The sequence below is a fragment of the Protopterus annectens genome, chromosome 15.part0 (assembly GCF_019279795.1).
Source record: "Protopterus annectens isolate FY-2018-M chromosome 15.part0, PAN1.0, whole genome shotgun sequence".
Lineage (NCBI taxonomy): Eukaryota > Metazoa > Chordata > Ceratodontiformes > Protopteridae > Protopterus > Protopterus annectens.
Window position 1 is genome coordinate 309,172,290 of NC_056749.1, and position 13,327 is coordinate 309,185,616.

The 13,327-nt window shown below is 39.7% G+C and overlaps 1 long non-coding RNA gene across 1 annotated transcript in view; it reads right to left on the reverse strand.

The window, feature by feature from the left end:
* Positions 1-623: 623 nt before the first annotated feature.
* Positions 624-13,327, reverse strand: part of LOC122790073 — a 151,758-nt gene continuing 139,054 nt past the window's right edge. The window contains exon 3 of the long non-coding RNA XR_006362916.1: positions 624-2,593. This is a non-coding gene — a long non-coding RNA (uncharacterized LOC122790073). The remainder of the gene's footprint in view (positions 2,594-13,327) is intronic.

Sequence of the window (13,327 nt, forward strand, 5' to 3'; positions counted from 1 at the left end):
TGGTATTGGAACTGTCTGGGTATCTTTCCTCCACATTACTCTCATTTCTGCCTGCAAATCCTTGTATATTTACAACTTTCTATCTCTGTATATAAGACTTTTATATTATCTGAGAAAGTTTTAATGACTTGCAGTTTGGATTTCAACTCCTCATCTGATGAACTATATATTTTTAAGTTAAACACAAAAACAGATGAGAATTCTTAAAAAAAAGTTTATTTTCAGAAAGCCAATTGTAACCATGACCAAATTTGTTAAGTAAACAGCTTAATGGGTCAAGGGCAAGACAAAAAAAATAGCATTGACAAAGAATCACCCTGGAATATCCCCTCTTTGAATTTTTATCCCTTCGTCATAGTTTAACTGCAAAATAGTTTGTCACTGTAATGTAACTATCAGTGTAGGATGTATCTTACACATCTGTAAGCACTCCTTTATCCATGAATGCAGGATGCGGTAAAATGCTTTTTTTAAGTAAAACTTCTTTGGGCATGGCAGTACAAAAGTTCATAGTGAACTAGAAAATGACAAACAAGAACCAAAAAGCCAAATGCAGACAAAGTAAATTAAAGTTAAAGCACCAGTCACTACGCTCCAGCAATAGTAAAACGATCCTTTATTTTCAAGTTCCACACATAAATAGTACTGAAAAGTACTTAAAAACACGAAGACAGGCAAATAAGTAGTTCTTGTATATTGTGTTAAGCACTTTTCGTCCGGATTTTATCCAGACTTCTTCAGACAATCAGAATATATTCAAATAACAGCTTAAATACCCTCATCATGTAGTGTAGACCTATCAGGTCTGTTCAATTGTAACACTACAAGTTTAAAGGTATATTTCCTTACCGCTCATTTGAGCGTAACCTAAAGTTAATGCTGTCTTTATTGAAATACTAAATTGGGTATCGAACTTAAACCACATACTGTTTCAATGAGTGCATTATTTGTCATCTAGTACTGTAGTTTATTTTTATTTTGTACTATGCACGCTCAGTTAGATCATATGTTATGTTTTGTAATACTGTGTTATGCAGTTTGTGTTGTACTAAGGTCGATCCTACTAACCTAACTATACTATATACACCTAAACAGGTTTTGACTCAGCAATCAGTCTTCCTCTCCTATAATTGATGTCAAGTGTAAGTGGATACATAAATAGAATACCTTAGGTAACTTAAATAAGTAGATAATATACAGTCAACAAAACATCTACAGTTTGTCAATGTTAATAAATATTTTCTATACATACATAAAAAGTACTGAAAAGTATTCAAAAAGATAACCGTACTACCAGTTCTTAAAAAATCATTAAATAATCTTTCAAACTCTTATAAACTTTGAACTAGAAAATGAAACGGAGGCGAGACTCTGGCAGATTGTGGCTCTGCTCGGCATCCAGCTGTATGTTGTAGCATTGTTAGAGCACAATCACACCACTATCTAAAAGGTTTGAAAGAACTGGAAACAGAAGTAAGTTGTCATATTTTTTGGATAATAACAAAAATAATATTTTCTGAAGGATAAAAAGGCTTAAGCCCTAATGTCTGCTATTACTGACTGCAGCCCTCAATTTTTCATAAAATATGTCAAAATATAATGGACAGATCAAAAATATGAGATAAAATCAGGGTCATCTTATAGAAATTCTTACTGATAAGGGAAGAAAAACATCACTAGGATGAGACTAAAATGAAAAACACATTCCTTGCATTATCATAATGCACTGCACATATAGCACTAGCTCTACCAAAAGTGCAACAGTTGTTAAGTAGCGATTTTTAAGGCTTTTGTTTTCAGCTAAAAAATGAAAAATAGAACATTTTGCACCCATTGTATAACTTTAGTAGGTATTTTAAAGACAATTCTAAATGTGTTTGATTGTGTTTAATGTGGTAGGTGTATGGACATGTTTAATGGACACCTATTCTGGAAATTATAAACTGATGTATTTCAGTACTATGTTTAAAAAGGTACACAAACATGTTAACATGATGTACTGAATGATTTGCACTTCATAACCAGGATATTCCATTCCACTGTTGATTTACATCGGCATTTTGATAGACAAGTAATGTTATATTCAGTTAACTTTCATTCCCACATATTACACCCTAAAGCTAGCACTGGTGTTCTCACTTATAACAGTAAAGCTTGCATTGCATTATCACTTGCTATTCCAGACATGGTGTTATGCAAGATCTAGTGCACTCCATAATCACCCATTATCCTTCCTTGGGCAATATTTCACCGTGATCAGGTTCTACTTGTTTCTTCCTAAAAGCAGATGCCTCGGACTGTTCACTCTGCCTTTCCTGCAGTTACACTATCAGACAAACTGGATAGCACATTCATAGAAAGCTCCAGCAATGAATTAGAAAGTCCATCTTTATTAAAACACATATCTGCGTTTATGCACTGCAAGAAAAAGTCCATTCTTTTTACTACCTATCCCGACAAGAAAAGGAACCTGCACTTCACATTCTCTGTAAATGCCACAATAAGTACATTACAATTTTTTTGTGTGTTTTGGTCCACTTGGCAGTCAGATGATTTGTTCTTCTGAGGATGAACTCACCAGTAGTGATTACACCTAAGTGAAAATAAAACAAAGCAGCAGTTTACATTTCTAAGAATGGTGTTGCCCCTTTAACATTCTCATCTACACGTTTTTAGGCACAGTAGCGTGAGTCTGGAGTGAAACATAAGTGAAATGGAAGCATACCTCTCAACTGTCCAGATTTTTGCAAAATGTCCAGATTTTTGCCTCATGTTTTTTTCTTTTCTTGTTAAAATTTGTGATTTACTGGAAAAATCATTGAAGATTAAGGACTGTAAATAATGATAGACATTTGAGTATCAGACTTCATAATCTTCAGAAAAGTCATGCTAACTCAAAAGCTTTTATTCTAGCAACTCTCTAAACTTGCAGTGCAATATTTAAAATTCATCCCCATTTTTGGACCTTTGTCCCCAGATTATTTTTGGCTTTGTACAGATTTCTTGCCCAAATGTGAACGGAATTGAGACTCCAACAGACAGTGGCACTGTTCATCAGCTGACAGTACGATAAATCTCAGACAGAAACAGATGTAGTCTGTCTGAGGAGGACAAATATACAAGATAACTGTATGGATATTTCACCAATGCCATGCCCTTATTTCAGTGTGAGAATCCAGCATCACATTCACTTTCGCACACGCGTGCACACACACACAAACAGAGCACATATCATTAGGAGAAAAGGACTCTGTGTCATCCTCTAGGACAGTAGGTAGCCAGTTTTTAACTCTTATTGATTCTGAAACATCGGCTTCAGATTTCACCTGGGGGAAAGACAAGTACAGAATCTGGTGTGGGGAGAGCAAATATACAGGATCACTTTATGGAAATTTCACAAAGCTGCGCTCATATTTCACTGTGAGAATCTTGTGTCTCACACAAACACCCACACACACACCACCCATCATTAGAAGAAAGGAACTCTGAGTCATCTTCCAGGCCAAAGGAGCACAGGAGGTTACTACGCTATTGGCCCTGAGCCCCTTATAAGTCTAGCCAAGAGTTTAGCCCATTGTTAGACAAGTCAGCCACTCAAAGCCCCTGTCCAGCAGGGGCAAAGGTGGAATCCCAGGAGTGTATTTTCTGTTTCCCATCCAGTTATCCAGGTTGCTTTTAAAAAGAATAATGAGGTACGCTGCTTGACGTGGAGAGGGAGTTTATTCCACAGATATGGGAGTCTCTAGGACACAAATGTGTTCTGCCAACAAGTCCTATTGATATCAGATACTATGTTAAGGTCGCATGTATGGGTTGCTCAAGTGGAGCTTGACTTGCGGATATGCAGCAGTCCAATCAAGGTGGGATCTGAGATTGCTTTGTATTCCAGACAGAGGTAATCTCTAAGGAGTCTGTATGAAGTAGAGGGACAGGGCTTTTAGTTAATCTGTGTAGGGTAGGTGCTTGAGGCCCTGGATTCTCCTGGTGAGGAACCTCTGTGGTCTCTCCATCTGCTGCATGTGCTTTGCGAGGTACATACCAAAGGGGGGGACAGTACTCAATAATTGGCTTTATAAGGGAAGAATACAGGGATTTTATTACCTCTTTGTCCCTAGATGAGATACCCTTACTTATGGGTGGGCCGTGTAGAAAGCTTTCTGTACAATGGGAGCAACTTGGTGGTCAAAAGTCAGGTTATCAACCTGGGTGCCCAAATCCCTCACTACTGATTGTGTACTTAGGACTTTGTTATTAATATGATACTATGTGAGGACATCACTCTCCCAAAAGGGGATGATGATGCATTTTTTGGCATTCAGCTTGAGACCATGTTTCAGCCACCAGTCATTTGTTTGGGTGAGACCCTCTTGGAGGACGTCCACATCACTTGGAGAATTGATGACAGTCATCTGCAAACTTCATCAGCCATAGCCCACTGGTTTTGGTCTGCACCTCAGAGAAGTATATCCCGAATAACAGAGGCCCCAAGACCAATCTCTGGGGTACGCTGCTTGCTACAGGTCTACTGCTTCAGGTGGCTTCCCCTATTTTGATTAGGTGGGTTCTGTCAGTGAGCCAGTGTGCTACTCATTTGGTAAAATATGGATTGATGCCTAGCTGAAAGAGTTTATCTACTAAGCCCAAGTGGGGAATAGTGCTGAAGGCTTTGGCCAGATCAAGGTAGGTGGTGTGCACCATCTTCCCCTCATCCATGGCTTGGTCAGTGTCTGAAAGAAGTCGAACAGTCTAGAATTAGGTAGCCAATTTCTAACTCTTGCTGATATGGAACCATCAGCACACACATGCACGCACTCACCACACATCATTAAGAGAAAGGAACTCTGAATCATCTTCCACACCAGTCTAGAAATAAATAGCCACTTTCTAATTATTGCTGATACTAAAGAATCAGGTTCAGCCTTCTCCTGGTGAAAAACAAGTACATAATCTATTGCATTACATCACTCCAAAGCTAGTTACGAAAATAAAATTGTCAAAGATTCCAAAGACAACCACAAGGCATTCTATAACTATGTCAAGAATCTAAATGGCAATGCTCAGATCTGCTCTGAGCTACAACAGAATGGCATTAAATATACTGATCCCAAGGATATTGCCAATATCCTGGTAGATCGATTCAGTGCCAACTTCACCCCCCTCTCTCCCCCTACATGGCCCATCTCAATACCAGAAGATTGCCAAATTCTGGTAATAACGGCCACACAGGTAAAAAACGCACTCTCCAAAGCTAAGAATACAGCATTCATGGGACCAGATGACATCCCGGGCTGTATACTACATGAACTACAAAATGAACTGGCACCTCACCTAAGTGTCATGTTTAATCATACGCTCACCTCAGGCTTCGTGCCCACTGAGTGGTGCACAGCTACAGTTATCCCACTCCACAAGGGGGGATCCACCTTGGATCCCTGGAACTACCACCCTATCAGTCTGATGAGCCTGATCTGCAAGGCCATGGAAAGTATTATCATGGAATTTATAAACAAAGACACTGGCAACCTTAAAACACTGGACCTCACCCAGTTTGGGTTTGTGAAGGGCCGATTTTGTCTCTTGAACCTGACTGACTTCTTTGAATCAGTCTCCAGCACCGTGGACGAGGGTACGGCAGTCCACACATCCTATCTGGATGTCGCCAAGGCCTTTGACACCATCCCCCACTCTGGAATCATAGATAAACTTACTAAGCTGGGCATTAATCCATACGTCACTCGATGGGTTGCCAACTGGCTTACTGACAGAACCCACACTGTAAAAGTAGCCGACTCCAAATCCAGCTCCAGACAAGTGACAAGTGGAGTACATCAAGGTTCAGTCCTGGGACCTCTCTTGTTTGGCATCTACTTCTCTGAAGTACAGGCCAACACTAAGGGACTCTGGCTAACAAAGTTTGCAGATGACTGCAAACTGGGAGCCATTACTGAATCACCAAATGATGTGGATACTCTACAAAAGGGCCTTACAGAAACAGATGCTTGGTGCCAGAACCATGGGCTCAGGCTCAATGCCAATAAATGTATAGTTATCCCCTTTGGGAAAAAAACATGTACCCGTGAATTACCACATAGGTGGCAGTACACTAAACACCGAAAGTGTGATAAGAGACTTAGGGACACAGGTGGACAGTGGTCTCACCTTCAATAACCACATCGCCACAACAGTCAGGAATTCCTTCTATGTGGCACACCTCATCATTAAGGGCTTTTCATCCAGAAAAAAGGAGGACATTGTCCCACTGTACTCATCCCTCATTAGACCGATTATAGAATAAAATGCACCATTTGATATGTACCTCTCAAGACATCTGCAACAACTGGAAAGGCCGCAGAAATACCTCACTAAAAGAATCATAGGCCTAAAGCAGATGCCCTATTCTGACCTCCTTAAAAAACTCCGGCTATACTCTGTCGCATATTGTCTACTCCGAGGCGATCTCTGCTTAACATACAAGGCCATGTCAAACCCAAAGCTGTTGGACATGCTACACTTAAAGAAATCCCAATCTCTCAGAGTCGCACGCTCCAGGGATCTAAACCTTGTCATCACAATAAACAAAACATGCTGGAGGCATAGTTTCCTGTCCCAGAGACTCCCCAGACTCTGGAATAGACTGCCCATACATGTCAAGCAGAGCACTTCTTTGGCCCTCTTCAAAAGGAACCTTGATGATTTGATGGGAGAAAGGAAATTCACCCAGGGGATCACGTCAGTTGCCCTGCTAGACAGGGGCCCAGGAAAGTAAATAGTGTGGGAAGAAATATCCATGGAATTGTTATGGCTAGGCTTGTATAGGCCCTAGGGCCGATAGCCTAGTACCAACCTATGAACTCCAAAACTTCAAAATGTAAGAAATTGCATTTTCTCTCACCTGTTAACTGCAGGAGGGGGCATCACTCTGCACAAAGCAGGTGTACTATAGTGGATCACACTGCTGCCTCTTGTCTGCATGCATATATGTGCATCTGTGTGTGTGTGTGTGTGTGTGTGTGTGTGTGTGTGTGTGTGTGTGTGTCTGAAGACCATTGTGAGTTGAAAGAATACATTAAATAACCAAAACACAAATATGTATATGCTTAAAAAACACAAAAATACACTAGATGGGTTTGATAGTATTTTGATTGAAGAAGTTTACAATCATTTAAGGCAAAAGCACTGATGTTGCGTTCTTGCAATATGGACCTGGATGTATTGGGACCTTAAAAAGAGCATCCCAATGTCTGCTGCGCTGCTCGTTGTAGCACTTGCAGTCCTCGAATACATAAGTTTCACTTCTACCATGCATGGCCACCATTCACATTTTTTTTTGTAATCTATCCATGCCACACTTAGATTCTTCACATTTTTACAATTCTCTATTATGACTTCATTTAGCAAACAATTCTTTGTTCCACTTGACTTTTTTTATTACCCTTTTGTTCTTTTGCCATGATTTTTTTTTCTAAATGACTATAACCTCTCTCTGCATTCATTCCAATATATAGACTGCTCATTATCAGAAGGCAAGTTATCAGTCTACAGTTTTTAGGATGGCTTATATGTTCACTTTTGAGGATAATCCTTTTTTCTGTTAATAACCAGGTTGGTGTCAGTTTGACAGCTTGAGATGAGCATATACGTAATTCCTACTCAGAGCTAAATCTTTGTGTAAAGATATTAATACTTTTAGCCAGAAGTTAGGTACTGCATCTGGGCTTGGGATTTTCCAGGTAGGAGCTTTTCTTAATTCAGATTCAATTTCTTTGGCTATTAGTTCCTACTGTTTCATATCCTGTACATTTGAACTCCTTACGGTTTCTTTTAAAATTTCTTTCTATATCTTTATAATCCAATGGATCTTCATAAACGTCTCCAAAATGTGTCTATTTCATTTTTGGTTGTGTATCTATTCCTTTTGCTTTGTTTACTCATTCTATATAAAACTTTTTTTGGATCATCAATGAATTGCTTATTTGGTATTTTGTACTTTGTACTTGCATATCTTTTACGTTTTTCTGCATGTGCTGACATCTTCAGTTTATTTGCAACAGTGTGCAATAGATCCTGGTCTGTTTTGATAGGGTACATTGTTTTTACCATATCTATCTAGTGGCATTTCTTGTCTTAATCTCTCTATAGTTTTCTTTGTTCAATATTTCCATGATGACATTTATTTCTTACCTTCCCTTTCATAAAACTTTAGATTAGTTGCACAGTAATATATCCTATTTACTTCTGCTATATGAACGTCTGTAGTCTTGATTACTTTATTCATCTGTTTTATCAGACTTCTAACATTTTGGGTCTTATTTACTTTCTGTAATCTGCTACTTTCATCAAGCAACTCTTACCTTAGATCATTTTATTCTAAATGCAAAGTACATTCTTTGCTCTCTGTTTCCTGCAGGCATTCTACAGAAAGTTCCAGAACATCTTCTTGTGACATATCCTCTTCAGCTGCATCCTGCTTCATCTGCTGCTCCTTCATGTGGGAACTCATTGGCCCCTTACTCAACAACACTGCCTGTATCAGAGTTTCCACTATTTCTTACTCCTTCCCTTGCTGTACAGCTCCATCTGAACTTTTGCACCAGTTTCCTACCAAAGGCTCCAGAGTTCCATCATGTGTCAAATCATCAGATGCCTCTCCTTCCACCTGTTTCTCCTTAGTTTAATGACTCATTGTTACATCCTCATCCTGTGGCATTAGCTGTGTTCTAAATCCTTCACTTTGCAGGTAATCCATAACTTCAGTTTCTATTTCTTTAACTTCTTTATTACTAATAATCTTTTCACCTTCCCCATTTGTTTTCTTATATTTGTATCGTGAAATTTTACATTTGTGGATGCCTTTGCCTGCATTTCTCTTTAAATCTCTATTTTTGCATTGATTAGTTTTGCATTCTCCTTTGTATAAATATGATAGCATATCAAATTTCTTTTCCTTTCTTGTGTCTATATTTCTTCTTCAAATCTCTCCCTCTCCATCTGTTTCTCTTTAATTCGGAGACTCATTGTTTCATCATGCTGTGTCTTATCCTGTGTTGGATTTTCTATTATAAATGTTTCACTTCACAAGTTTGCTATTGGTTTAACTTCTTTCCTACTTTTCCTCTGTTTACGTTCCCCTTTTGTTTTCTTATTTTTTGTAGTTTGAAAATGTCCTTATCTGAGTGCAGTTGCCTGTATTTTTCTTCAAATATCTTTGAAAATACTTGTTGTGCATTGACTGGTTTGTTTTCCTCTTTTGCATAAATATTGCACCATATCAGATCTCTTTTTCATTCCCATGTCCATGTTTGTTTTTTATACCTTTCAAAAATCTCTGGGTTTTGTTCTTTATATTTTTGCACTTCCCCTGAGGCTTTTTTTCCAGGCAGTCAAAAGTTTCTTCATCTATGTAATGTGTTTCATGTATTAATGAATACAGATTTACATAGGTTCATAGGTAAGTACTAGGCTATTGGCCCTAGGGCTTATATAAGCCTAGCCAAAAGAGGTTCCCTGGCTTTCGCTACCCAGGAAAATTATTTTCCTGTGCCCCTGTCGAACAGAGCCACAGAAGTGATCCCCGGGGTGAATTTTCTGTTTCTCATTCAATTGTCAAGATTTCTCTTAAAGAGTGGTAATGAGGAGCTTTGCTTGACATGAATGGGTAGTTTGTTCCAGAGAATGGAAAGTCTCTGGAACAGGAATCTATCCCTCCAGCATGTTCTGTTTATTGTGGTGGCAAGGTTTAGGTCTCTGGAACATGTGGTTCGGAGAGATTGGGGTTTCTTTAAGGGTAGCATGTTCAACATCTCTGGCTTTGACATAGCTTTGTATGTTGGGCAGAGATTGCCTCTGAGTAGGCGATATGCGATGGAGTAGAGCTGGAGATTTTTGAGATGGTCTGTGTATGCATCTGTTTGAGGCAGGTAATCCTGTTAGTGAGGTATTTCTGTGGCCTTTCTAGTTGTTGATGTCTTGAGAGGTACATGTCAAATGCGGTGTTTTACTCTATAATGGGTCTCATAAGGGATGAGTAGAGAGGAATGATGACCTCTCTTTTTCTAGAGGAGAACCCCTTTGTGATGAGGTGTGCCATGTAGAAGGATTTCCTGACAACTGTGGCAATGTGATTATCAAAGGAGAGACTACTGCCCACCTGTGCCCCAATGTCTCATCACTCTAGTAGGCTACCGCCTATGTGGTAGTTCACGGGTACGGAGTTTTTCCCAAAGGAGATGACAATGCAGTTCTTGGCAGTGAGCTTTAGGCCATGACTTTGACACCAAGCATCAGTCTCAGTGAGATATCTTTGCAGAACGTCCACATTCTTAGGTGAATCTATTATGGCTCCTAGTTTGCTTTCATCTGTGAACTTCATTAGCCAGAGACCAGATGTATTATCCTGGACTTCTGAGAAGTTGATACCGAACAGGAGAGGACCCAGGTGGTACTCTGCTTATCAATCGTATGAAGTTGGATTTGGGTCGGCTACTTTCACTGTGTGGGTTCTGTCAGTGAGCCAGTTGGCCACTCATCTTGTGACATAGGGATTTATGCCCAGTCCAGTGACTTTATCTATAATATCAGAGTGGGTGATGGTATCGAAAGCCTTGGCGAGGTCAAGATAGACTGTGTGCACCACCTTACCCTCATCTACGGCTCTAGTGACTGCTTCAAAGAAGTCAATCAGGTTTAGAAGGCATGATGTACCTTTTACAAACCCAAACTGAGTGGGATCCACAGTTTGGAGGTTACCTATGTCTTTGTTTATAAGCTCCAGGATGATGAATTCCATGCCCTTGCAGACCAGGCTTGTCAGGCTAAAGGGGCAGTAGTTCCCGGGGTTAGTGATGGCACCCCCTTTGTGGAGTGGGATAACCGTTTCAGTGTGCCATTCCATAGGCACAAAGCCTGAAGTGAGGCTATGGTTGAACATGGTACTTAGGTGGGGTGCCAGTTCGTTCTGTAGTTCATGAATAATGCAGCCTGGGATGTTGTCTGGTCCCATGGATGCTGTGTTCTTGGTTTTGGAGAGTGCAGTCTTTACTTGTGCATCGTGATTACATGGGCTTTGCAATCTTCTGATATAGAGATGGGCACTTTGGCGGGGTGAGGGGGGGTAAAGTTTGCAATGAACCTTTCTGCCAGGATGTTGGCAATATCAGTTGGTTCAGTAAATCTAGTGCCATTGTGCTGTAGCTCAGAGCAGATCTGAGTGTTGCCATTGAGATTCTTGACATAGCTGTAGAATGCTTTATGGTTGTCTTTAGGATCAGTGGCGATTTTGTTTTTGTAACTAGCATTGGATGATTTTATGGGGATCTCAGCTTCTTACTGAGGCTGACCAGGGAGTTCCTGCAATCATGGGATTTTACTCTTTTTTGCAACAGTTTCTTCCTTCTGTGGTAGAGTTAGTTTATGTCATGGGGCCACCGGATTGCCTTCCTTTTTTTGGAGGATAGCGTCTTGGTTCTGTTGGGAGATGGCATGGTGCATGCACTCATGTATGTGCTTATACAGTGCATTTGTATATGATTCAGCAGTCATGCCTCATCTAAGTTGGCTATGGAGAAGTTTTTTACAGTGGTTTCCTTAATGGGGGGGGGGGGGGCAGGATACGGATGTCTAGGGTGATTAGCTTGTGGTCGGATCTGACTAGCAAGAAGTTGACCTCTGGCGTAGAGCATCTGTTACCTATATTGGTAATAACCAATAAAGAAAGGGTACCTCCTAATGCTAAAGTACAGCTATCAGTAACAAGTAAAAACAGTATTCAAAATGAAACGCTGTACAACAATGGCCAATGAAGTAAAGTTCTCTTGGAGAATAGGTAGTGTGGTTAAATGATATAAAACTTAAAAGTGCAACATATATAGCAAAAAACTTGCATACATTTCCAGTCTTTAATTAAATGCACTTACAAGATATTCATGCTGTGAATGCACAGCGACGATCTGAAGAAGATACCGAAAGCGCTTATCGTTTTGAATACATAGGGACTGTTTTATTCTACATCAAGATTTTAACTTGACATGAAGATTTTAACTTTTCCTACAATAAAAAGATTTTAACTGCCATTAAAGCTAGAAGCTTTTATTTGATCTGTTAGACTGGTTAAGCTGTTATCACAGTTATCACAGTCACTTAGCAGCTACTACATCTTCAGTGTGGATACTTTGTATATCAGACCAAAAAGATTGGACACTTTGAAGCCATCATAAGACTGGATACTTTGGAGCCATCATTTCGCTATGGTATAACTGCATTCACAGCGTGAATATCTTGTAAGTGCATTTAATTAAAGACTGGAAATGTATGCAAGTTCTTTTGCTATATATGTTGCACTTTTAAGTTTTATATCATTTAACCACACTACCTATTCTCCATGAGAACTTTACTTCATTGGCCATTGTTGTACAGCGTTTCATTTTGAATACTATATTGGTAATAACCAGGTCCAGGATGTTGCTGCCCCTGGTGGGGGTATGGACAAGCTGATCCAGGGTGTTGGAATTGATGAATTCCAGAAAACGTTGAGCAAATGAATTAGTACATGAGTAGTTTTCCCAGTTGATGGTGGTGTAGTTGAAATCTCCCAATATTAGGGTACTGGGCTGTACCTTAATATTATCCCAGTATATCGAGAAACATGGAGTGGGTGTCCTGGGACATGGCGGGGGATCTGTAACAAGCTACAACCTGAATTGCAGTCTTGCTCAGTGTTAATTGTACTTGGATAATTTTGGATGCATTACGTTGAGCAACTAGCCTGGAGATGTGGATATCCTTTATGAATATGGACACACTTCCTCCTTTAGTGTTTCGTTCCAGGTTAGGTGGCCGAAAGGTGTGGTAAGAAATGTAGCCTGGTAATGCAGGGTCTGAAGCCTTAAACCAGGTCTCTATCACTGCAGAGATTTTGAAGTTCTCCATCTTAAGGAGTGCCTCGAATTAGTGCATTTTGAGGTTTAGACTTCTAGCACTGAGTAGCAAATTTGCATTTGAATATTTTGACAGGTTTTATTGGGCAAGTATTTTTTTTATTTCTTCTAATTTCTCTCTTAAGCTTTCTGAATATCTCCTGGTTGGAAATTCTGGTCTTCTGTATGATAGCAATAATACACATTAACGTCTTCTTTTCCTCTATAGTCCATTCTTGTCCCGCTGTCGTTTGTGGACTACTACATACTTTCTCAACAGGGGGGCTATTCTCCCTCTGAGTCTGGCCTAACCCTGTTTTTGCAATGTTCTCATGTATTAAGCATTCTACAGTGCAGTTTTTTCCAGTTTGGCAACAGTGTGCACACTGTGATTGGGCAATTTTTTATCCTTGTAC